This window comes from Canis lupus, chromosome 33, assembly GCF_003254725.2.
Source record: "Canis lupus dingo isolate Sandy chromosome 33, ASM325472v2, whole genome shotgun sequence".
Taxonomy (NCBI): domain Eukaryota; kingdom Metazoa; phylum Chordata; class Mammalia; order Carnivora; family Canidae; genus Canis; species Canis lupus.
In genome coordinates, this window is record NC_064275.1 from 14,744,713 (window position 1) to 14,772,014 (window position 27,302).

At 39.5% G+C, this 27,302-nt stretch overlaps 1 long non-coding RNA gene across 1 annotated transcript in view; it reads left to right on the forward strand.

Moving 5' to 3' along the window:
• The first annotated feature begins 226 nt into the window (after positions 1-226).
• Positions 227-27,302, forward strand: part of LOC112678798 (uncharacterized) — a 36,024-nt gene continuing 8,948 nt past the window's right edge. The window contains exons 1-2 of the long non-coding RNA XR_007407892.1: positions 227-489; positions 949-995. This is a non-coding gene — a long non-coding RNA (uncharacterized LOC112678798). The remainder of the gene's footprint in view (positions 490-948; positions 996-27,302) is intronic.

Below are 27,302 nucleotides of genomic sequence, written 5' to 3' on the forward strand. Positions count from 1 at the left end.
GAGGGAAAGCTGGAATATGTCAGAGTTGTTATATTTGATTTTATAATTCATACTGTTTAGTGGTGGGAACCCAAGGCAAGTTTAGAAGTAACGGGTGACATTCCTCTCTGGGAAAGCTGTAAAGAAAATTGATAATTTGGTAAATTGCTAATTTTTGTGGAGGGTTACACAATGATCTCTTTAGTCTCTTTTAGTTACATTCCTGAACTTTTCTCATTTACTTTCATTTCTGGATATCTAGTCATATCTTCTTTGCTATTAGTGCTTCTGTTATTTTTATTTTTTAAAATTATTTTTTTAAAAGAAATATTTATTTATTTTAGACAGAGCATGGTCACAAAAGCTGAGGGAGGGGCAGAGGGAGAGAGAGAATCCCATGCAGATTCCCAGCTGAACATCTCGCCGGACATGTGGCTTGATCTCATGAACCTGAGATCACAACCCAAGCCAAAACCAAGAGCAGGATGCTCAACTTACTGAGCCTCCCAGGTACCCCAACAGCTGTAATTTTTAGAACTATAATGTATTGAAGTATAACTAAACATTCAAAAACATTATGAATACAGGCTTCATTTTTTTACCCCTACTCCTACTTTGTCATTTCCCCTGACTGGCAGGATTGGGAGAAGTTGGCAACACCTGGTTATATGCCTCATCTGTCTGACCCACTAGTCAAAATATAAACTTGTTCATGTGAAGTAGTTCAAGAAATACAGCAAAATTGCTTTGAGTCCTATGACCTCTGCCCCTGCACACACCCACCCATCCACAGACACTTCCTGTCACACTTATGAAATTAAGTAGGCTATGAGTTTCCAGATTCCTTCCAAGATAAATCTAATTAAGCAAGAGCAATAGAGAGAGCAGTCTTTTAAATTTTTTTCAGAAGTTATCTCTTAATTAAAACCATTCCCATTTTCTTTTTTTTTTTCCATTCCCATTTTCTAGATAAATGAGTCGAACCTGTTGATGAACATGTGCGCCTGATTTTAAAGGTATGGGAATTACCATCTTAAGCGCTCTCTCCATTTCTTCGGTGTTAAAGCACAGCTACTTATCTGCGTTATCACAACATGAAGTAGAGGACACTCCAGCTAGCACAGGCACTTTCAGTGAAGCGTTTCAGCTTGAATCATGACTCCCCCAGGCTCAATTCTTTACGTATTAGCAGTTTAAATGTGCATGCACAGAAAGAGGCTTTGTTTGGGGATTGCAAACCAGTAGATCATTCGGCATCTTTACAATGTCCCGGATATTTGAATGAATGCAACTTCACTGAACTTGTTAATGTAAAATATTAGATGTAGCCTGAGTAACACCAACAGCTTGCAGAGACTCTAATGGTCCCTCTTTAATTTTGTTGCTGACACCTGGCAACATTTGGAACTATAAATAGAGTAGCAGGGAGGAAGAAAGCCAAAGAGATTTTCTGTTTCTGCCTCGATATGTAAAAAGAGGTTTTTAAAGAAAAATGGCAAACGTCACATGTGGGAAAGAATTAGGGGTTCATTCTATTGAGATGAAGGCTGCCACAGGATCTACTAGAGCACTTTGTAGTTAAGACATCCTGGATTCTGGTTGGGTTTGTGAGCCTCCTCATAATTATGGGTGAAGGTGCAGGAAGCTGCTTTATCTTTCCAGGACTAAAACCCAATTGTAAAGCCCCAGGACGATAGGCTATAAAACTAAGGGGGCAGGAGGACTGTACCCTCTACCATTTTTCCATTCCCAATTATCCAATATGAGAGATGGAGGGGGTGGGGACAGGAAAAGAAGGGGGTTGTAGAGCAAAAGGGGGAGGCAGAACGTTCCTGAATGGTCTTGATTCCTTTCTGGGAAAGGATCTAATTAGTAGTGTCAGCAAAGTAACCTACAACCAGAGAGCATTCCAGAAACTCCCTTTAGTAAATAGACTGTTAAGCTTATTACCAGGCAGATAGAAATTGAATCTCTGCCGGAGTCTTAATGTGGATTGGCTGCCTTCTCTCTTAGCTGTTTCTCCTTGAGAAATGCAGGATTATATGGAGGCAGGAAGATCCCTTTTGGCAGACTCATAATCTTTTAGCAGGTGTGAGGGTGGAAAAAGCATAAACTGAGAAGGTTAAGCAGCTGGGGTCCAGCTTCACCCCTGCTTCCACTAGCTTCACTGTCCCAGGCACATTACTTGGATTTCCCAAGCTGTGGTTTCCAAAATCACCCCCTCACGAATACACCGGGAGGATTAAATGAGATGACCTTCGTGAAAAGCCCAGTGAAATGCAGATGCTTCATAACCACTGGTTTCTTCCCTTTCTCTGCAATACAAACAGGCACTTCTTTGTCAGATAAATTGATTTAACTATGTCTTCTTGCTTTATTATTGTATCATGTCTATTATGTGAGAAGGAAGAAATTACAGTGTTCTCTTCCTCAGGGGATACTCTTGCAATCTCCTACTTAAGAGTAAGTTTAACCATGCACAGGTCGGAAACATTCTCCATAGCCCGTTTTCTAATCCTCATTTTGTACCAGAGGGCTCTAAGAGATTTGAGCATAATATCCAGCTATTTTAATGGGTTTTCTAAGAGTGTGAATTGGCTTATAATATAGGCAGCCCCTTCTTTTCATGCTAGGGTTGAAAAAGCCAACATTTTTTTTCCTGAGGATTATAGGATTACCTTTAATACTGTATTTCAACACCTGTTATAAGACCTGAGGAACTCCATAAATGTTAAATAATGATATCTAATGTGAATTTTTTTAAAAAACCAGCATATTAAACTGTGAATTCCTAAGTTTCTCTATCTTAGCCATTTACTCTTATATCTTAGTCTAGTAGAAAAGTTTGGAACATTCACAGAATCTTGCAAGTGGTCAAGCAGAACCAAATTGACTCATGACATCGCTCTTTTTTTGAAAAAATATTTTATTTATTTATTCATGAGAGACACAGACATAGAGAGGCAGAGACGTAGGCAGAGGGAGAAGCAGGCTTTCTGCAGGGAGCCCGATGTGGGACTCGATCCCAGGACCCAGGGATCACAACCTGAGCCAAAGGCAGATGCTCAAACACTGAGCCACCCAGACGCCCCATGACACTGCTCTTAACTAAACCTGTGACATTTTGTCTGCATGTGATCCGGCCTGACCAGGGCTTTTGCTTGTATTGACCTCAGCTTTCTTCTGTTGACCTCTGATAGCAGACTCCACGCTGTTTCCAGGTCTTTTGCCTAGAATCGAATCTTTCCACACGTAGGTTTTGTGTGTCATAGCACTTAGCTGGAAGAGTTGCGGTGCACCGTTGCCACAACCAGACAGGGTGATTTCCCTGCTGCCTCCCTACTGCTACAGAGGCAAAAATGAAGTTTGTTGCCATATCTATAAATTTTAAGTCACTATCTTACAACCTAGGGCATTTTACAATAACTGTCAACCAGTGAAGTGGAAATGACTTAGTTACCATTGCTGGGATGTGCGTCCTTAGGTTGTTACTTCTTGCTGGCATGGCTGTAAAACTGTAGCTCCCTAAAAGTTTCAGGGAGTTAACCATTTCAGAAGGATTTAAGAAAGACCGTAAGCCCACTTATGGTTTGAAAACCATACACTGACACGTTATCAGAAAGCCCCAGACAGCACAGTGGAGTATTATTTTGCTTTGATATCAGAACATGCAATATTGGTGGAAAACATGGATATCAATAAGATTGAGTTGAGAAGTGACTTAGATGAGCCTACCTCTAAATAGGAAGTACTGGGAATACCTTGACCGATTTATTTCACTTCTATCTGCCTTTTTATATAAGCATGAGAATGATATATGATAGAAATTTATGTCTAAATAAATCTGAAAAAGCTCTTTCAATAGTCATAAAATAAAAATCTGAGTGATAGAAAAGCATTTTTCCATAGTTTAATGGGTGATATTTTTTCTTTCCTTTTTTTTTCTTTGTGGTGGATAATAAAATGGTGAGCTATATCCTATTGATGGGACTTTAGATTTAATGTAGTACAGTATCATTGTTCTTGGGAGTATATGGGTTATTCTCTGGATTATTTCCTTGAAGGGATTTTAAAAATCCTTGAAATTTCACATCCAATTAGTTCAATATGCATATGTACTGCATCACCAAAAGCCATTGAAATATAAATATTATCATTGAGTTTTTAAATGCATGACACAAAATTCCATCACTTTTGATAGGTAATAATGAGAATGTACTAATGAAAAGTTATGTCTTGGTTATTCCTTTTATAGTCTGCTAGATGCATTACATTTTGTCTTTATAGCTGAAGATGTGGCATGGAAAAAAAAAGTAAACTCTTTAGTGTTAGGTTAGAGAATGTTTGTTATTCAAATTTGGAAAATAACAAGCTATTCTTTTAAAAATGTGATCATAAATAATAATAGTAGAGATGTTTAAAAGCCAAAAAATATGTAATTGTATTTTCAAAATGGCATTTGGGGGAAAGCAGGTGCAATTACCATGATTCTTAATCAAGATGTGTTCTACAAATCATCTTGTAGAAGAAATAGGAAAATATTTACAATATATTAAGAGAAAAAAGCAGATTACAATATAAAAGGTCAAGTATGTCTCCTCTCTCTGCACCCAGTACTCAAATTCCTCAGTTTCAAGTGGCTTATACTCTACATAAGCTAATTTCTTTATGAATACAGATTCTATTGAATATTGTGAAGCCTATAATGAATATTTGGTAACATTTATTCATTCAAAAACTATTTGTTGGCTATAATTCAAGGTCCCTGGGGACAAAGCAATAAAGCCTTGCCATCTCAGAGCTTAGATTCTAATGGGGGCAGATAATAAGATAAGTACATTTTATTGTATGATAACTAATAAGTGTAAAGGGTGAAACTAGAGAGGGATGGACGATTGGAAGCTTTGGGAAGGGTTCAGAATTTTCTATTGGGTGGCCAAGGTGGTCCTCTCTAAGAGACATAGGAGCAGAGCCCTGAAGAAAGCAAAGAATCTACCCATGTGGCTATCTGAGGGAAGCACGTTCTAAGCAGAACAAGCAAGCAGGGAGGCCTAACCAGTGCCTGGTGTGTTCTAGGAATGGGAAGAGGTCAGAGGAGTTGGCGTAGGTGAACAAATTCAAGTGTGTTAGATAAGGTTAGAGAAGTAAAATAGGCAGAGCAGATAGTGTGGATGTTGTGGGTGAGAGAGAGGACAGTGGCCCTTTCCTGTGAGTGAGATGTACCCTGGTCTGTCTGGCATTTTATGTGGATGTTTGCCTGTTGTGTTGATAATAGACTAGAAGAGTGGAAACAGGCCAATTAGCAGGTTCGTAAAAATCTAGGTGAGAGATGACAGTGATTTAAACTCAGCAATACAAGAAGTGTTAAAAATAAATCCAGATTCTGGAGCTATTTTGAAGAATGTGCTGTTATGATTTGCTGGACTGGATGCAGAGTGAGCAGCAGATGAGTTCAGTAGGACTCTCAAGATTTCTAGCCTGAACAACTGAATTAGAGCTGCCCTTTATCAAGGGTGACGAAGGGAACATTGTAAAAGGAGTATAATTGGGGGAAATGGGTGAGGAATATTAGGAATAAAATTTGGATTAGTTAAATTTGAGATGCCTTTGAACATCTAGGGAGAGGTATCAGATAGGCAGTTGGGTACACAAGTGTGGAATTAAGGCTGCAGGAGTCATTCGCGTATCAATGATATTTATTTATTTATTTATTAAAAATATATTTCTTTAAAGTTTTTTATTTATTTATTCATGAGAGACACACACAGAGAGAGAGAGAGAGAGAGAGAGAGAGAGGCAGAGGGAGAAGCAGGTTCCCCGTGGAGAGCCTGATGCAGGACTCGATCCCAGGACGTGGGGATCACCACCTGAGACAAAAGCAGATGCTCAACCACTGAGCCACCTAGGTATCTTCATATAGATGATATTTTAAAGTCACGAGAGTGAGTGGTATCACCAAGGAGTGGAGCTCGGTGTTCTGAAAGCCAGGTCAGAAAGGCATTTCATGGAGAGAGGCATCAAGTGAGTCAGATAAGTCAGCTAAATAAGCTGAAGACTGAGAATTGACCATGGATTTAGCCACGTGAAGGTCACCACGAGCCTGATTGGAGCAGTTTGGTGTGGGATTCGCCTGAATGTAGTGGGATCCGCCTGAATGTAGTGGGATCTAGAGAGAATGCGAGGAGAGAAATAGGAGACATGATGTCCAGCAATTTTCCCATAAGAAAAGGAACAAAGGAGAAAGGAGAGAAATGGACGATAGAGTGGAAATTGTTTTGGTTTTGTGTTTTAAATGATAGAAAATCAGGCTGTTGATGGAATTATCCAGTGGAAAGAGGGGAGAAAAAAAATTGGAGACAGGAGATTTGCTGAGCCTGGCACAGCTTCTAGTGAGGAAGTAAAGAAATTGATTTTAGCAAGGAGCTGCTAAAAATGCATTTTCCAGGCATTCCAATCAGGTTTTTGCCATTCTCTACTGCTCTTCTCTCTGCCCCAGTCTATCTTTCGTTGATAGGATTTCACCAATTCATCTCTTCAGTGAAGTGTTTCCTCTCTATCTCAGCTCATGAATTCATAGAGATCTCTCCCTTCTCTGAATTCATTGCTCTTCTAATCTGTCCCATTAAATTGAATATTAGTCATCCTTTTATGCACAGCTGTCTTTCCCATTAAAGTGTAAGCCCCTTGATAGCAGTGATCATGCCCTGCCTGTGGTAAGTGCCCAGTAAAGCTACCTGACTCGGCCTCTACCACTTGCACTGGAAATGATTTCCTCCCTTATAACTCCCTGAGGAGAAGAGCCTACTATTATTCTCCATGTAAAAGTCCTTCATGTACTGGAGAGTATTATTAAACTGCCTCTCGGTCTCATCTTTTCCACTCTTTAATACCCCAGTTTCATCTCTTAATGTTTATTTTTGGTTTCTTTCCATTGGCATGTCCCCAAATGTAGTTTTCCCCCAAATGTGCTTTTTTAAAAATTTTATTTCTTTCTCCTTTTTTTAATGTTCTTTTATTCTTTTGCTCCTCTCAGAGTTTAATTGCAGAATCTGAGATGTTGCAGAAGGTGGGAATCCAGAGCTGACTGAGCCACAGCTGCCTTTTACCAGACTGAGGGGAAAAAGTGAGGATTGACCAGACTGTGAGAGAGAGAGAGAGAGAGAGAGAGAGAGAGAGTGTGTGTGTGTGTGTGTGTGTGTGTATGTGTGTTGTGTACATTCCAAGCAAAAGGAGAAGCATGTGAAAAGGTACAGAGATAAAACCATAACATTTTCTCACCCACAGCTACATATTCATCCCTTAGAACAGTGCCTAGCTCTAATACTTATTAAGTAGATGAATCAATGAGTTAACTACTCCTGTGATCATCAGTAGCTTCTACTAGTTTTCTATGTAGACACTGGGCTCACCTGCAGCTTATCCTGTCATTTATAATGTGACCACTACCCTAAATTGCCAGTCGGTAACAATCATAGCTGGTATTAACTGAATATGTATGAGACAGTAGAGTAGAAAGATAAAGAATTTATTACTCAGGTGCCATATATCTGCTCATGTCTCAACTCTGCCATTTTGTAGCTGTGTGATTTGGGGCAGGTCACTTACTCTCTGTGTCTGTTCCCTCAACCCATAAAGCAGGACTAGTAATACCCACTTCACAAGATTGTGGTGAAGATGAAATGAATAAATATATATTATTTTAATTTTACTTATTTACTCATGAGAGACCCAGAGAGAGAGAGAGAGGCAGAGACACAGGCAGAGGGAGAAGCAGGCTCCATGCAGGGAGCCTGACGTGGGACTCGATCCCCGGTCTCCAGGATCAGGTCCTGGGCTGAGGGCGGCGCTAAACTGCTGAGCCACCCAGGCTTCCCGAATTAGTATAAAATCATAAAGTAACTAAATCAATATCAATCCTAATCTTAACCTCATCGGGTTAGATGAGTTCACTGAGGCTTACCGGGGCGGAAGAGCTTTCCCGAAGCTAACCAGCTGGTTAACGATTGGGGGTTCGTGTTCACCCATGGCCCATCTGCTGCGGTGGCAGGCAGGGCCCAGATGAGGAATAAGAGCAGCTTTGTGCCCAGGCCTCCCTTTAATGTAAACAGGTGAGGTGGTGCATTGAGGACCCACTGGCAGTGGAAATAAAGCAGTGTTGTTGAGGACATGGTTGCAGGGAACAAATCTGAGCAAAAGGGTAAGGATGGAAAAGAGACAGGAGTTGAGGTGGGTGATCACGGAGGAAGAAGAGGCAGTAAATATCCCCGCAGCAGGGCCTGGTCTGCTCTAACTTCTTGGGCTTGTTCTTACGTGCTCTGTTTGTTTAAAAACCTATGAGACCAAGCTCAGATTATGATGTCCAAATTATTTCTGGGCTCTCCTTGTAGAGTTACGACTGAGTTGGACATTACATTAGTGAACAAAGCAGTATGCTTGGGTTTGTTTGTAACCCTCATTTCCAGGGATTTACTGCTGTCATTTCTCTTGCAAATGATTACATTTTTTTATTATGTTCTCTGAGAATAGCAGAGCCATAAACTTCAAATTAATGGGTCGCAATTTACTCCTTAAAGCTGTTACTTGCACAATATTTTGGTCCTCTTCTGGAGCTATTCTATCTTATTTATTCTACATTCTAATATTTATTCTATATTATTTTCATATTCCTTTCTCTTCCTTCACGACAGTCTGGATGGGGGAATTCTAGAAAGAACAAAAAGAAGACAAGCTGTGAAACCGAGCAGAAAGTATGTCTTTTAGAAATTAGAAAAGCCTGGGAGAAACAGGAGCAGGTCCTGGGGAGACTGTGCCCTGTGTAGACCACCTTGTTTCACTCGTAAGGGGATGTGAACCTCAAGAGCTGGAATGTAGGGACCATAAAAAAGAAGCATTGAAAGGGTACATCTTCCTTATCTCTTTTCTTAATGCCCCACTTTGGGGTTGAATGTGCCTATGAGGGGCTTTATAAGGCCCAGAGTAGAGCAAGTTCACAGGTGGTTGAGATTCCTCTATCGTACAGCATAATTGAATAGTGATTCTATGGCATTCTTAGGCCTTTTTTCTGGGTAAGAATTTGTACCTGGGTCAATGCTGAAGCAGTTACAGGTTCCCGCTCTGGACTGCTACCCAATGACCTCTTGATCACAGGGCAGGAAGATGTGTGGTGAGGTAGGGATGGTTGAGGGGGGCTCCGGACTCTTAACCTGCCAGGCAGCTGGTGCACTGATTCCATCTAGAGGTAAAACCTGGATGCGGCCATTGATACCACCCTCGGTACAAACTAGCAGGCTCCAGTGTTTACTAAGCAACACAAAAGAGATTAGATGTACTTTATTATATATATTTTTAAAGATTTATTTATTTTAGAGCGTGTGTGTGAGAGTACACGAGCAGGGGCAGGGGCTTGAAGAGTGGTAGGGACAGAGAGAGAATCCTAAGCAGGCTTCATGCTCAGTGGAGCCTGACATGGGATTCAGTCTCACAACCCTGAGATCATGACCTGAGCTGAAATCAAGAGTCGGATGCTTAACCGACTGGGCCACCTAGGTATCCCAAGACCAGATATGCTTTATACAATAAATACCTGTCTTTTTTTTTTTTTAAATTGAGTATATCACACATGCAAAATGTACTAATCTTAAGTGTTCCATGAATTTTTACGTATGCAAACACTAACTACAGCACCCCCCCCCAAAAAAAAAATCATAGAGTATTTCCAGGAACCCAGGAGGTTCAACATATGAGTTTTGAGGAGACACAATTCAGTCCATAGCAGGAATGTGTAATATAATGTGGTTGTCATCTCCTGGAATCAGGATATTTGAAAGCAGTGATGAATTCAATATTGGTAGGAAATTATTTTAGTAAACTTTCTCAAGTGAGCATTCTTTGTTTCCTTAAAAATCTGGAGGATTTTAGGACTTCCCTAAAGTTCTATTCCACAATTTTTTTTTACTTTTACTTTTTATTATTTTTAGTTAAAAATTCTTTAAATTCTAGTATAATTAACATACAGTGTTATATTAGTTTCAGGCATGCAATATAGTGATTCAGCAATTCTATATATTATTCAGTGCTCATCATTAATCCCCTTCACTTATCTCACCCATTCCCCCCCCACCGACTTCCCCCAGTTTTTTCTCCATGGTTAAGAATCTGGATTTTTTTTATTTGTCTCTTTTCTTTTTTTTTCTGTTTTAAATTCCAAATATGAGTAAAATCATAAGGCATTTGTTTTTCTCTGATTTATTTGAACCCAGGGCAAACATATTACCTATTTTGACTTTACTTCCTGCTCAAATAGTTTAAAAAAATCATCAACTTTAAGTCTTTCAGGCATTATCAATCTGGATTTATCTTTCAAAGAGGTAAGCTATTTATTTGAGACCAGGTTTTTGAGTTGAAAGGTCATTTTTTCTGTGGCTTTTTTTTTTTTTTTTTTTTTAAGATTTTATTTATTTATTCAGGAGAGACACAGAGAGAGAGGCAGGACATAAGCAGAGGGAGAAGCAGGCTCCATGCAAGGAGCCCAATGTGGGACTTGATCCTTGGTGTCCAGGATCAGGCGCTAAACGGCTGAACCCCCCGGGCTGCCCATATCTGTGGCTTTTCATAAATATATGACTTTATTTAAGCAAGAGGATAGCCTGCAGATTCCTAAAGTGAATTATACTTTTTTTTTTTTTTTAGATTTTATTTATTTATTCCTGAGAGTCACACAGAGAGAGGCAAAGACATAGGCAGAGGGAGAAGCAGGCTCCCTGCAAGGAGCCTGATGTGGGACTTGATCCTGGAACTCCAGGATCACACCCTGAGCCGAAGGCAGACGCTCAACCACTGAGCGACCCAGATGTCCATAAATGATATGTTTTAAAAAAGCATATGGTTTCAAGTTCCTGACACTCATCTCACTCTGAGTCACTTCTGGATAGTTTTGGGTGCTCTCAGAGGTTAGGCATTTCTGGGATTCAAAAAAGGATATGTTTTCTGTTGTTTGTCATATTTGAAGTTTAAATAGCAGCATGTTCATTACTACCGTGTGCCACATGTTAGATTCTAGGTTCTAGGCAACCCAGAAAATGATAATATTTTTGCTCCTGTACAAATCGTTTTTTGTGAATCTTCTGTATCAGGGAAAATAAACATTGAGTGAGCCATGACTTGGAGTCTAGGACTAGTAGTTTTACAATCATTTTCTGATCCTTCTCAGTTCTCTACCTTTTGGTACACTGGGGTCACTTCGCTTTCTTAGTTCAGTAGAACAGTCCCAAATGGCCATTTGCCCACCAAAATAGACAAATACATGTTAGAGACACAATACCAAATGCCTAATTTTCCTGCTCGGATCCTTTCATCAACATCCATAGTCAGATATTGAATATATCCCCTGTTTAAAAGATAGAGGAGAAAAACAACAATGTGTGTTTGTGTGCGTGCGTGCATGTGTGTGTGTGTGTGTGTGTGTACCCACGGAACAAGGGACTAGCTGGCCGTGCAGTACTGGGAAAACAGGTTGGGATAAATGACATCAGGTGAACCCCTGGCACAGGTTGGAGGGAGAGCCAGCATGCTCTTTCTTTCAACAAAGGATCTTTAAGAGTGGGACATATGCCCAGTTTTCAGAAATGAATTAGGTGAGATCTGTCTCAAAGGCAGAGGGTTGGGACAGATTGACAGAGGGGGCTCTTTTCTTCAAGAGAGAAGCTAAAGGCCATTCCTAGGCCACTCTCTCTCCAGATTACCTGGCCTCATTCTTCTCTGATGTGTATGTGAAAATTCATGATCTTTACAAGTTATCTTTACGTTCTTTTATTGGGGATAGAGTAGAGCATCTTTGTCAGAACTGAGTCAGGTCTTGCTTCCTTCAAAAAACAATTTGTCAAGTTTTCCTTCTTTTTCTATGGCCTGGAACTTTTTTTAAAAAATTAATTTATTTATTCACGAGAGACACACACACAGAGAGACAGAGACATAGGCAGAGAGCGAAGCAGGATCCTCACAGGGAGCCTGATGCGGGACTTGATTCCAGATCCCAGGATCATACCCTGAGCTAAAGGCAGACGCTCAACCGCTGAGCCACCAAGGCATCCCTGCCCTGGAACAGTTTAAATAGTGTAGGAATTCTTTGAAAATTTGGTAGAATTCACCAGTAAAAACAACTGGGTTGTTATCTTTTAAATGTTGAGAGCTGAGGGGGAGATGAGGGTAGGTTTCAGATACCTTTCTAATTTCTTTATGATAATCTCCTTAAATGTTTAAATTTTTTTTTAAGATTTTATTTATTTATTCATGAGAGACACAGAGAGAGGCAGAGACACAGGCAGAGGGAGAAGCAGGCTCCACACAGGAGCCTGATGAGGGACTCGATCCTGTACCCTAGGATCACTCCCTGGGCCGAAGGCAGACCCTTAACCGCTGAGCCACCCAGGCATCCCTAAATGTTTAATTTTATTTTGAGTCAATCTTATTATTGTATGTGCTGCCAAAGTGAGCACTATTTTGAGTCAATTTTAGTAACATACTTAACATATTTTCTTAGCTTTTATTATATGAAACTTTGGCATATAATTGCATAGAGAAATCATTTATTTTTCTAAATCTCTTTTATTGGAGTGATATACCCTTTCTTATAAACTTGTGAACTAACCACTTAATTTTCAGCACCTTAGAGATGAGAAATTTATACAGACCTGCCCTTGCTGGAGAACCCCAGCCATCTTCATTAGTGAAAAGAAGTATCTAGAATGAAGTCAGTTTATCGATTTTCTTTTTGCTGGGCAAGGAGGTGATTTGATGTATTAGTCAGGGTCCCATTAGGGGCCAGAAACCACACCAGTTACTGTAGTAGAGAGAATTTAACACAAAGAATTATTAGCTAGGAATAAAGTTGGTAACTAGGTAAGTAAAAAGTTCAAAAATAAAATCCTTTAAGATAACAGATATGACAACTGGAGAAACAGCTATAGCACTCTCTATCAACTTGGCAGGAGTACCATGACAAAATCCCGCTGACTGGGTGGCTTAAACAACAGAAATTTATTTCTTTACTATTCTGGAGGCTAGAAATCTGAGACCCAGGTGTCCGTGGGCCTCTGTCATCGACTTCTAGATGGTCATCTTTTTTCTCTCTCCATATGGTGTTCCCTCTGTAGCTGTCTATATCCAAATTCTCTCTTTATATAAAGCCACCAGTCATATTGGTTGGGGGATGGTTAGGACTTCAATAGACATATTTGTGGGGTGGGGACACAACTCATCCCGTAACACACTCCTAAGGATGGGGAAACAAAAGAGTTTGGAGTTATTAACCGTTGAAGGCTTGATAAAGGGCCCTGGAGAGCTGAACTCAGGCCTTTGAGGAAATAGGGGAGTTGGTCTGGGACTTATGTCCCTGTGGTCAGAAATCTAAACCACAGCACAAATTTAGGTTTTAAACGTAGACTTCTACTTCTGTTAATATGGGGTAAGGACTGGATTTGAGGAAATATTTGGTATTTCATCATCTTGGTTGTGATGATGATTTCACAGGCATATGCATTTGTCAAAACTTACAAAATTGTACATTTTAAATATATATAGTTTCCATTATACCTTAATTAAGCAGGTAAAAAGGCTGTAACTGGGGCGCCTGGGTGGCTCAGTTGGTTAAATGTCTGCCTCTTGCTCTGGTCGCGGAGCCCTGTGTTCCCAAGTGTCCCCATGTGTCCCTGTGTCATGCTCTCTGCTCAGCAGGGAGTCTCCTTCTCCCTCTGCCCCTCCCCCTCTGCTCATGCTCTCACATTCTCTCTCTAAAATAAATAGAATATTTTTTTAAAAGGCTGTAACTTAATAAGAGTATTTATTAAGTCTCAAAATTGCACACTAACCTGTATTTATACTTAATTTATCCTCTAAAACACTAATGTGCAGTTGTCATATCAGTGACTTGCTTTGATGTCAAGGTTTTCTATCCACAAAGCCTAAGCAGGAATGCTAGCCAGTGTTGGCCTTTAACTTCCTTGTGAATCTTCTCTTCCTGACAGGATTTTTGCAGCCCCTGTAGCCTCGTATGACATTTAGAGGGTGAGACATTAACTCATGGTATTCTCACCAGCTGGTCAGTGCAAAGAAGGATGGAGAAGGGAATAGCCTTGCTGAAATTAGGCTGTAACTAAGTAGACATACATATGGAAAAGCGTTCCCTACACGGTGATGGTCTGCTCTCAGCTTTCTGGCGTTAGGTTCTCTGTAATTGTTCAGTGTCTTATGCCTAAAAATCTTCCAGATCTCCTGTGAAGTATTTGATTTTACAACATCCTCATAGAGAAAATGTACAATAACCAAGGCTTGCTGATTAAAATGAGGTCAACAACAGATTTTTAAAAATCCCATTCTTTATCTCTTCTCTCTGTTAAATAATTCAAGAAATATCTAGTGAGCACTTATGTGCCGGGCACATTTAGCTGTTATGTACTTCTAGGGGCTTGTTATTCAAATCGTGTTTAGTGGAACACAGCATCAGCATCACCTGGGAGCTTATTAGAAATGCAGAATCTGAGTCCTCCTCCAGACATGCAGAATGAGTATCTGCATTTTAACAAGATACCTCAGTGACTTGTATGTACATTTAAGAGGCACCGTTCTAGAGAATTCTCTGTAGCTCTGCCACTTAAATATTGCATCAACTTTGAGAAAGTAACCTCTTTTAAGTCATTAGCAAGTGAAGGGAAGGGGAATAATAGGAGAACCCACTACATGCGTTTTTTTTGGGAGGATTTACTGAGATAAGCTTTCGAAATCCTTTACTACATAGGCTGGTACTTAATAAGTGCTTTTTAAAAAAAAAAGTTTGTCATTATTGTTGTTGCTATTGTTTTGTAGTCAAAGGAAAAAACTCTTTGGTAAAACTTTCCTTGTAGCAACTTTGCTTCTGGTCCTTTTATTTGTTCATAATGCTGACAGAGAGACATTACTCCAAGAGGAAGACATTTAAAGACAACACTTGATCGTGGATTGGCTCCTGAGCCCAAAAGGGAAGGAGGGCAAAGGAATGTTGTAGTCAGCTCAGGTTGTCATAACAAAACGCCACTGACTGAATGGCTTAAGCAATAAATATTTATTTTCTCACAGCTCTGGATACTGAGTCTTAGATCAGAATGGCAGCATGGTAGCTTCTGGTAGCGACTGTCTTCCTGGCTGGCAGGTGGCTGTCATCTTGCTGTATGCTCGCTCATATGGCCATTTCTTGCTCTCTTCCTCATCGTAAAAGGCCACTAATCTCATTATGAGGGCCCCACCTTCAGCTACCAGCACTAATGGGCTAGAGGTTCAGCATATGAATTCGGGGAGGGGGGTGGTGGAGGACACAAGCATTAAGTCTAATGGTCTTGCTATCTCTCTTAAGTGACGCTGTTGAAATTTAAATGATGCTGGAGGGGGCAGCCCCGGTGGCCCAGGGTTTAGGGGGTTTAGGGCCACCTTCTGCCCAGGGTGTGATCCTGGAGACCCGGGATCGAGTCCCACATCGGGCTCCCTGCATGGAGCCTGCTTCTCCCTCTGCCTATGTCTCTGCCTCTTTCTCTCTCTGTGTCTGTCATGAATAAATAAATAAAAATCTTTAAAATAAATAAATAAATGATGCTGGAATTTAAGTGATGTGGAATGAGATGGTGATGAATCTCTTCCTGAGGAAGTGCAGAAGAGGACTGCATGTATTTAAGGGCTCTGAACAATACCAGTGCTGTACTCTGGAGATGAAGTGGGATGATTGCTGCGGATTCTTACCTTTTGTTGGGTTTTACCAAGGAGCTTCACACATTGCTGGCCGGCAGCCCTGCATGTCTGCACTCTAACAGGCTCCAGGTCACGGCCATTACACTCCAGCCCAGATCCCCAGAAACTGGCACAAGATTGGGACACGACAGGCATTTGACATGTGTGTGTTGAGTATATGCCCAAATGGGTGAGGCCAGAGACCAGACAAGTAGCTCCTCAACCACCCCCACCCCCATGGTTTCATTCTCTGTGTTTTTCTAGGGGAAGGATAATGTCAAACCTACAGAAGAGATGTAAGAATTAAAGGAACTCATAGATCCTTTATCCAAAGCCACATGAATATATATTTTTTACATTTTATTTAAAAATAATTTTAAACTTATAAGAGATTTAAAAGAAAAATAGAAATGGTAATACAAAGAACTGGGGTGCCTGGATGGTACAGTCAGTTAAGCGTCCGGCTCTTGGTTTCAGCTCAAGTTGTGATCTCAGGGTTGTGAGAATAAGCCCTGCTTCAGGCTCCGTGCTCAGTGCAGAGTCTGCTTGGGATTCCCTCCCTTTGCCCTGCTCAACCCGTACTCTCTGCAGTCTCTCTCTCTCAAATAAATAAATCTTTTTTTAAAAAAAGTACTACTAATACAAAGAACTACCCTATCCCCTTCACCTAGGTTTCGAAATTATTAATGGTTTACATTTGTCTTTTCACTTTTTCTCATATATCATTTTCTTTCTAAAACATTTAAGATTAAGTTGCAGACATGTTGCCAGATTACTCCTAAATACTTCAGTGTGTATTTCCTAAAGTCAAGGACACTACCACAGAGTTTCCGTGCCTTTATCAAAATCAGGATGTTAACATTGCTACAACATTTTTACCTAATCCATGCATTTTTTTCTGCCTGTCTAATAACGTCATTTATAGAAAGGAATAGTAATAACATCATTAACAAACATTGCCTCTCCCTCTTTTGCTTTTTGGGTCAAGTTCCAATCCAGAGTCATCCACAGTATTTCATTGTCAAGTCTGTTTGGTTTCTTTCAATCCACAGTTTCTTAGTTTTTCTTTGTTCTTTATCATCTTGACAATTTTGAAGAATATAGGTCAGTTATTTTATAGCATTTTCTTCAGTTTGGTTTGTCTGATGGTTCTTTTATGACTAGATTCAGAATGTGACTTTAGCATGAACACCACAGAAATAGTACTGTTTTCTTTCTAGTGCCTCATATCAGAAGACACACAAAATCTCATTTTCTCATCACCAACGATGTTACCTTTTGTCATTTGGTCAAGATGGTGTCTATAATATTTCTCCACTGTACATACAGTTCATTAATAAGTAATGAGTAGATATCTTGTTGAGATTTACTTTGAGACTATACTTCCATATTCTATTTCACATCAACATTTTACTTGGTGAGTTTAACATCCATTCATATCTCTTGCCTGGTCATTTATTACAGTGATGTTTGTTGAGTATCATTTTTGTAATGATATCATTTCTTCTCACATTTCCTAATTGGTATTCCACTGTAAGGTAGAGGCTGCTCTGTGTGTATTTTTTTTACTTACATTAGTATGGACTCATGGATTTCTATTTTATTGAATTGGTTATGATCTGTTTGTTATCATTGTTAATTTATTACAGCTTTATTGAAGTATACTTGACAAATAATAAGTCACATCTATTTAAAGTATACAGTTTGAAGAGTTCTGGTGTATGTATATAGTTAAAAATCCATCACTTCATTCCATGTGGTTGGGTATATCAAGAGTTCATTCTTTTTATGGCTGAGTAGTATTCTTACTTTTTATTTATTTTTAAAATTTTTTTAAAAAGATTTTATTTATTTATTTATTTATGAGAGACACACAGTGAGAGAGAGAGAGGCAGAGACACAGGCAGAGGGAGAAGCAAGCTCAGTGTAGGGAGCCTGACGTGGGACTCGATCCTGGGACTCCAGGGTCATGCCCTGGGCTGAAGGCAGCGCTAAACTGCTGAGCCACCGAGGGATACCCAGTATTCTTACTTTTTAAAAAAGATTTTATTTATTTATTTTTTGAGAGAGAAAGCAGGTGCATGTGAGTAGGGGGAGGAGCAGAGGGAGAGGGAGAAGCAGGCTCCCCACGGAGCAGGGAGCCCCACATGGGGCTTGATCCCAGGATCCTGGGACCATGACCTGAGTCAGAAGCAGACGCTTAACCAACTGAGCCACCCATGTGTCCCTTGCTGAGTAGTATTCTATTGTACTGACCAGTTTATTTACTCCTTCACATATTGATATACATTTGTTGTTTCTAATTTGGGACTATTAACAAGTAAAGTTGCTATGAAGAAATACATGTTTTTGTACGAATCTCTAAACATGTCCTTGTAGGGGTGTATTCTTCAATTCTCTTGGTTAACTATCAGGGATTGGAATGGCTGGATCACACAGTAGAGATGTATTGAGCTTTTAAGAAACTACTAAATTATCAAAGTGTTTATATCATTTGAGATTATTCTTAGCAATATATGTATAATTTCACCATATGATGTCACCTCCAACACTTTTTATGGTCAGTCTTTTTTATGGTGGCCATTTTATTTATTTTATTTATTTTAAAAAAGATTTATTTATTTATTTATTCATGATAGACATAGAGAGAGAGAGAAGCAGAGACACAGGAGGAGGGAGAAGCAGGCTTCATGCTGGGAGCCCGATGTGGGACTCGATCCCGGGACTCCAGGATCGCGCCCTGGGCCAAAGGCAGGTGCTAAACTGCTGAGCCAGCCATATGGTGGCCATTTTAGACTGTGCATAGTATTACCATTTTATGGTTTTAATTTGCATTTTCCTAATAACTAATGACATGAAAAAAATTTTTAGAGGGGGAGTGCATGTATATAAGCAGGGGAGGAGTGGAAGGGTGAGGCAGAGAAATGGGGAGGAGTAGAGGGAGAGAGAGAATCTTAAGCAGGCTCAACCATCAGTGAGAGCCTGATGTGGGGCTTGATCTCACGACCCTGAGATCATGACCTGAACCTAAATCAAGAGTTGGATGAGCCACTCAGGTGCTGTGATGTGAAACATTATTTATGGGCTTATTTACCATTCATTTATTTTCTTTGATGAAGAAAATGTGATTATTCACATCTTCTGCCTTTTTTATTGGGTCATCTGTCTTCTCTTTTTTTTTTTTTTTTTTCATCTGTCTTCTCTTATTGTTGACTTGTAAGAATTCTTTATATGTTCTTTTTTTAAAAAATATGTTTTATTTATTTGTTCATGAGAGACACACAGAGAGAGGCAGAGACATAGGCAGAGGGAGAAGCAGGCTCCTCACAGGGAGCCTGATGTAGGACTCGATCCCACGACCCTGGGATCACGCCCTGAGCCCAAGGTAGATGCTCAACCACTGAGCCACCCCGGTGCCCCAGCTTTGGTATCCTTGTAGAAAAGCAAATGGCTATGTGTGTATGTTTTTTTTAGCATTTATATTCTTTTTTTTTTTTTTTTTGATAGTGCTTTTTTTTAAAAAATTTTTTTATTTATTTATGATAGTCACACAGAGAGAGAGAGAGAGGCAGAGACACAGGCAGAGGGAGAAGCAGGCTCCATGCACCGGGAGCCCGACGTGGGATTCGATCCCGGGTCTCCAGGATCACGCCCTGGGCCAAAGGCAGGCGCCAAACCGCTGCGCCACCCAGGGATCCCTTGATAGTGCATTTATATTCTATTTCAATTATCTGTGTGTCTTTTTCTCAATATCAGTGTCTCAATTGCTGCAGCTTTATATAACAAGTCTTAAAATTAGGTAATTAAGTTCTGCAACTTTGTTATTCTTTTTAAAAAATTGTTTTGGGTATTCTAACTCTTTTGCATTTCCTTTTTTTTTTTTTAAGATTTATTATTTATTCATGAGAGACACAGACTGAGAGAGAGGCAGAGACACAGGCAGAGGGGGAAGCAGGCCCCTCGCAGGGAGCCCAATGCGGGACTTGATCCCGGATCCTGGGATCATGATCTGAGCCGAAGGCATGTGCCCAACCGCTGAGCCACGCAGGCGTCCCTCCTTTACATTTCCATATAAAAATTAGCTTGTCAATTTCCACAGAAATCCAAACTTCAGAGTTAGGGTTTGACTGTATTATAAATTCCATCTCTGCTGGTTCCTAAATGATTTGTTCTTGCCATATGTTTTAAACTCTTTGACTCTCACTCAGTATTTCATCTGAACATTGGAATAATAATATCTAATACTGCTGTTAATTATACTTGTAATACATTTAATCTGGTGCCTGTCATAAACTAACTGCTCAGTGAAGGGGAGTTATTATTTTTGAGGTGTTTTAGTGGTTGAACATAAAATGTTAAACTGTTTCATTATATGCCAGTAATATTTATTTAAGTTAACCTCAAATACTAGATGGAGGGAACTCTAGTTCTGTCTCTTCCCCTGCCATCTAGGTAGGTCCTTGCTGTGAAAATATCATGTTCTTTATTTTAACAATAAACTGTTGGGGACAAGTTCCTGCTTCTGTCTCTTGATAGAAATGCAAAGTCAAATTTTTAGAAAATAAATTACTAAAAATTGCTTTGTGAATATAATAATGATAAATTGGCGTTTTCTTCAAGCATTTAAAGCATTTTGGGGAGGCCTTTGTAAAACAGTTAATTTATACCCTGAGACAACCTTAAACATGGGTGAGATTCTAAATAAATCTAAATGACAATTTGGCAATAAGAGAGGACATTTCTCTCTACTTAAGCTGCTCTGGACAATGGACACTTAACCAGGCTAATCAAACGTGACTTCTATCATCAAAATTAGTAAGGCATGAAAAACCTCTAGCAAATCATTCATTACATTGCCCATTTGGAAATATGATCTCCTGTGTCTTCTTAAGAGCGTCTACTTGCTGCCTCTTCAGCAAAGTGAAGGTTTTAGGTTTTCAGGACAATGTTTAACAGTTCACAGTTTGCCGATCCCTATGGAAGTCCTTTAATGTTCGTGTTTACAAAGGAGCTACTGACCTCTTGCATTCGATCTCTCTTTCTTCTACTCTTTTTAACTTGGGCAGTTTGTAAATTTCCCACTACTTTCTCCAAAGATCATAGCTTTTCCCAAGTTTATCTCCTTGGTCCCATATAATCCTTATGAAGAAGAGGGAAAGCACTGATCGCTACAAAAGGAATGAGTTAACTAAGGCAAAGGATATATGCAAGCATTTCCAAAATTACTTAGTCTGACCCTCTTTTCCTTCCATATTTAACTAAACAGTTATCAAGTTCTAGATGTTAGAGTACCTGGGGACATAAAGACAAATGGGTGTATTGTATTCCTTTTATTTTAAGCTTGATTTTGTTTTTCATCTTCGAGTTAGTTTTTTATTCAACCTCTAATTTTGTCATAAAGTCATTCATTTTTGTAGCTAGTGTCACGCAGTGGTGTTTGCCCTGTTTATGTCTCACTTTTTATAATTTAACAGGGGATTTTCAGCTAAATAAACCTCAGTCAGCTTTTTTTCTTTTTTTTTCTTTTTTTGATTTAGGAAAATGCAGATTTCATCAAATTGGTGAATCAATCTCTATTAGACAGCCTCATGAAGTGCAGAGTCCAGAGAATAATTTTGTAACAGACACTTGCCAGTTTAGGTAAAAATGCTTCTCTGGGCATTGAGAAATAAAATGCAAATTTGGCTTGGTAATTGTGGCTTGATAGATGTGTTACTAAATTCCAGCACACAGCCAGTTCTAAAGGTAAATTGTCAACTAGCTGCAAGGTTTTAACCAGTACTCATAAGGGGAATGTGCAAGTCAACAAATGTCAGGATTTATGGATATTGTTTGATAAGATAATACAGGCCTTTGGAAGACCGGATAAAAATAAGTAGCTGATGATATCAAATGGTGCTAGGGTTTCCCAATGGTTGCTAGACCTATGTGTATTAATTACACAGTTATTTGTGCTAACTGAATAAATGAAACTATTTGGGAGGAAGTGAGATTTATGAAAAACTAAACTGACTTGGCTCCTCTGGATGCTGTGATGTAGAGCAATTATTATTATTTTTTTAAGATTTTATTTATTTACTCATGAGAGACACAGAGAGGCAGAGACAGGCAGAAGGAGAAGCAGGCTTCATGTGGAGAACCTGATGTGGGACTCGATCCAGGATCCTAGGACCACGACTTGAGCCAAAGGCAGATCTGAGCCACCCAGGCATCCCTAAAGTTCATGTTTTTTTTTTTTTTTTTTTTAAATTCTTGAGAGACACATAGAGAGACAGAGACATAGGCAGAGGGAGAAGCAGGCTCCCTCCAGGGAGCCCAGTGCAGGACTTGATCCCAGACACCTGGATCACGCCCTGAGCTGAAGGCAGACGCCCAACCACTGAGCCACCCAGGTGTCCCAAGTTCATGTTCTTGATTCACATCATAGTCTTGTAACATTCTTTTAATCCATCAAACATTTTTAGGAAATGGTCCTATAGGAATTTTCTTTACCTTTGACATTGTGGCAATTATCGATGTACACATTTAAGACAGGTAGAAAATCTATATTTGTTCCAATAGGAACACCTTTATTGTGTTTGGATGAGCAATTGTTCAGTGATAGTCAAATATATGTAAAATAATTATTCCATTTAAAGTTAACATGCACTCCATTTTTAAGTAAAATTTAAATGTGGTTTTGTTTTCAAAAACTTTACTCTGAAAGCTCTGCATTTTTCTGTAAGTGTGGGGATCCATCCATGACGTTGATCTCACTGTGTAACTGGTATTGAATTGTCCACCAGATTAGGAAGCATTCGGTCGAAAGCCAACTGCTTTCTTTCCTACTGTTCTGTAACAAATTATCACAAATTTAGCAGCTTAAAGCAACACACATTTATTCTCACACAGTTCTGGAGGTCAGAAGTCCAAAAATGAATCTTGTGTTAAAATCAAGGCATCAGGAGGGTTGTGTTCCTTGTGGCTGGTCTAGGGGAGGATTGATTTCCTTGTCTTTTCCTTTTTTTTTTTTTCCTTGTCTTTTCTAAGTGTCTAGAGGCTGCTTGACTTCCTTCCCTCATGACCCCGAATCACTGCTACCTCTGCTTCTCTCTCTGACCCTGACCCTCCTGCCTCGCTCTTAGAAGGAACCTGATGGTTATATTCAGCTCAGTTATGTAATCTGGGATAACTTCCCACTGCCAAGATGCTTAACTTAATCACATCTGAAAAGTCACTTTTACCATGTAAGGTAACATATTCACAAATTCTGGGGATTAGGATGTGGATATCTTTGGGGAGGGCCAATATTCTGCTGATCACATCAACTCTTAAATAAGATAAGAAAGGGCACATCTGGTTCAGAGCCTTACACAATGCTCTTAGGGCTCTTTTTCTAGGCTTTATGTCTCTTTGTAGCAGTCTCTTGTCAGGCAAGATCTTCATCCCAAGTGAAAAAAAAATGTCACCAGCAGACATGAATTTCAAAAAATTCTATCAGTGCTCCATTTTGTTTTTAAAGATTTTATTTATTTATTTGAGAGAGAGAGAGAGAGAGAGAGAGCTAGAGAGGGCACAAATGATGGGGAGGGGCAGAGGGAAAGGGAGAAGCAGACTCCTTGCTGAGCAGGGAGCCCGCCTTGGGGCTCAATCCCAGAACCTGGGATTATGACCTGAGCTAAAGGCAGACACTTACCCAACCGGGTCATCCAAACACTGGGAGTTTCCACGAGTTCTCGACAGGTCTCATTGACAGGGTTTAATCCATATTCATTCTCTGACTCTGTCAGACTTGAGCAACCTCAGCTGGGGAGGGGATCAAGTTTATCCTCACATAATCTCAGATTTAATTATGAGGAAGGGCTGGTGTGCCAAGTGAAGTGAGCTACCTTTGCCAAAGAAGGGTATTCACCCTTCTTTCAACCCTGTTACTGGGTTGAAAAACTAGTATTCCTTCATCGTATACCCCTTAGGATATAGGAGTCTGTGTGTTTCTTTAAAAGGCCTACAATCCACAGAACTCTTTCAAAGCCCAGAGAAACTATCTGTTTAGTATCAGGTTCACAAAGTTGATCTAATGCCTGCAGAAGGGCTCAGCATGGCTTGGGCCACCATAGGTTTTCATAAAGTTAATGATGCCTCTGGGGTGGAAGGCACTAATTCATTACCGATCCACATTGTCAGAGTGCACACGGGATTGAGCTACTCTGGCATTTCCTTGATGAGGAGCCTTGAGAGGGGCTCACCTTGGGGCTTTCCCTACAGTGGGATTCTGTGCCTTGTCTATAAAACATTGCTCAAAAAGAGAAGAGTTACTTAAAAAATTTTATTTCTTTTTATTCAAATGATAGAAATACATTCCCTAAACAATGCCCCCCCCATAGATACACAAGCAATTAAGCTGTGAAAATAAGACATAAGGCTGAATTTTAATATATTTTCTACTTTTCTACTTTATCCTGTCTCCCTTCCTGATTTCCCAGGTATCAGCTGGGTTTTATTTCAAATATGGTCTGAATATTACAGTAGATCGTATGTAGGTTGCTTGGAAAGTCATGAGACTTAATGGTAAGATTTTTATCCTACATACAAATTATGTCCTATTACTTTGCATGTGCTATTTTATATTCTTTTTGCTCTATTCTGTTCTATTGTTTTAGTATGGCAAATTTTGTAAAGGTTTTATTTATTTATTCATGAGAAACACAGAGAGAGACAGAGACACAGGCAGAGGGAGAAGCAGGCTCCCTGCAGGAAGCCGGATGAGGACCCAGGATCACGCCCTGAGCCCTGAGCCAAAGGCAGACACCTAACCACTGAGCCACCCACGCGTCCCTTAGTATGGCAATTTCAACAAAGAAGAGAAGTTTCCTTTTCTTTGATTATTTGGGGACTAAGAAATCAGACAAAAGTTGTTTATTGTACATTCTAGATACTTGACCAAAATAATTTTCACTTTTACCTGGGCAAAGGTAATACTAATTCCTTTAGTGCCTTCTTCTAGGTCAAACTAGCTAATCATGTCTTTCTCTTTAGTTGGGGATGTGTGTGCAAATACACTTTTAGACAAGAAGATAATTTGTAAAACATTTTAATTTATAAAATTTCACACTTACACAAACCCACATGCTAGCCATGCAGGATGACTCCTATGTATATACCTTCCAACTTCTAACTGACCAAATCATGGCCATCCTTTTTCATTCTAAGTAATTTTAAAACAAATCCCTGATAAAAATTTCTTTCATAAAGATAAGCATTCATAAAAAAAAAAAACAAAAACCAACATTATTTGGGTGCCTGGGTTGCTCATTGGTTAAGCGTCCAACTCTTGGTTTCGGCTCAGGTCATGATCTCAGGGTCCTTCCTGAGTGAGATTGAGCCCCACATGAGGGCTTCGCACTCACCGCTGACTTTGATGGAGATTCTCCTTCTTCCTCTCACTCTTTTTCTCACCTCCCTTCCTCAAATAAATAAGATAAATAGAATCTTTTAAGGAAATTATCAATAAAGAGTTGACAGTATTTCTTTTAAGTAATCACTTATCCAGGAAATATTTAAAATTTACCTGTTACTTCTCACTTTAAAATAACTTTTTGAGCAAATGAAGTTGATATGCCTTAGTTGATCTGCTTAAGTCTCTTTTCATTTTTTAAATTATTATTTTTTTAAAAGATTTTCTTTAGGGATCCCTGGGTGGCTCAGCGGTTTGGTGCCTGCCTTTGGCCTGGAGTGTGATCCTGAAGACCCAGGATCGAGTCCCATGTTGGGCTCCCTGCATGGAGCCTGCTTCTCCCTCTGCCTGTGTCTCTGCCTCTCTCTCTCTCTCTGTCTCTCATGAATAAATAAATAAAATCTTTAAAAAAAGTTTATAAAAAAATGAAAATAAAAGATTTTCTTTATTTAAGCAATCTCTACACCCAACATGGGGCTCAAACTCAACCTAGAGATCAAGAGTCACATGCTGCATTGACTGAGCCAGCCAGGTGCCCCTTAAGTCTCTTAATCAATAATTTCCTGCCCTTTATCTTCCTTTTATTTCTTTTTCTTCATTTCTCTACTTCCTTGCAAATTATTTGTGGCAGCGGCTGGCTGTTTGTCCTGTAAGAGATTCCTACAAACAGGATTTTGCTGGTTGTATCACACATTTGACATGTCCTTTCTTTTTTTTTTTTTTTTAATTTATTTTTTATTGGTGTTCAATTTACTAACATACTGAATAATCCCCAGTGCCCATCACCCATTCACTCCCACCCCCCGCCCTCCTCCCCTTCTACCACCCCTAGTTCGTTTCCCAGAGTTAGCAGTCTTTACGTTCTGTCTTCCTTTCTGATATTTCCCACACATTTCTTCTCCCTTCCCTTATTGACATGTCCTTTCATACCGTATATTTTCTCTGTACTGATTACTAGAACTATATCCAATGTATTTATCAATTTATTTGCAAGATAATACTATAGGAGATGTTACCTAACTGAGATCTTCTGGGAACCTATCAACATGGTCAAAAAATTTTTGTGTAATTTATCTTGCCACCAGCAGGAAATATTTTTAAGGAAAAATATACTGTATGGAAGTATGTTAAAAAAATCATTCAACTTGCAAGATAAATACATTGATCTCAAAGTATATAACAGCCCTGGGGGTCCCTGGCTGGCTCAGTTAGTAGAACATGTGGGTCTTGATCCTGGAGTTGTGAGTTTAAGTGTAGAGATTACTTAAAATCTTTAAAAAAAAGTAGATAACAGCTTGCTCAGGTGGATCTTGAAATTTTTCTTTGTGTTTAATTATTTTGTTTCTATTCTAGAGCTTTGCTCTTGATATTCTCTTCTAAAAAAACTGTAATAAACATAAAAGAAAATACATATAGTATATAATAAACTCTAGAGAAGGATAATAAAGCAAGCACCCATCTGCTTATCTTCCAGGTAGAAAACAAGAGTATTGCCTGGTCTTGTGTGTCCCTCCCTAGACTCATCCCTTTTTTTCTCTTAGAGGTGTCCGTTATTCCCTTTTTTTTTCTTCATAATTTTACCATCTCAATATGAGTTTCTAAATAATAGATTTCAAATTCTGCCTATTTACTGAGGTTCTATGTAAATGATATTATAAATATGATATGAAAGCTTCTTCTGTGACTTGCTGGACTTTTTTGTTCAGTGTGTCTTTGTTTTTTTTTTTTTTTTTTTTTTTTTTTTTTTTTTTTTAAATTTTTATTTATTTATGATAGTCACAGAGAGAGAGAGAGACGCAGAGACACAGGCAGAGGGAGAAGCAGGCTCCATGCACCGGGAGCCCGATGTGGGATTCAATCCCGGGTCTCCAGGATCACGCCCTGGGCCAAAGGCAGGTGCCAAACCGCTGCGCCACCCAGGGATCCCCTTCAGTGTGTCTTTGTTGTTCATCTAGGTCTGAGTTTCTCAGCGCTGTTGACATTTTGGGTTGGATAATTATTTGTTATGAGGGGCTGCCCTGCATTTCCTAAGGTATTTAGCATCATCCCGGGTCCCTACTCATGCCCCCAGTCAGGATATTAACTAATGTCTCCAGACATTGCCAGATGCTCCCTGGTGGACAAAATTGCCTCCAGTTGA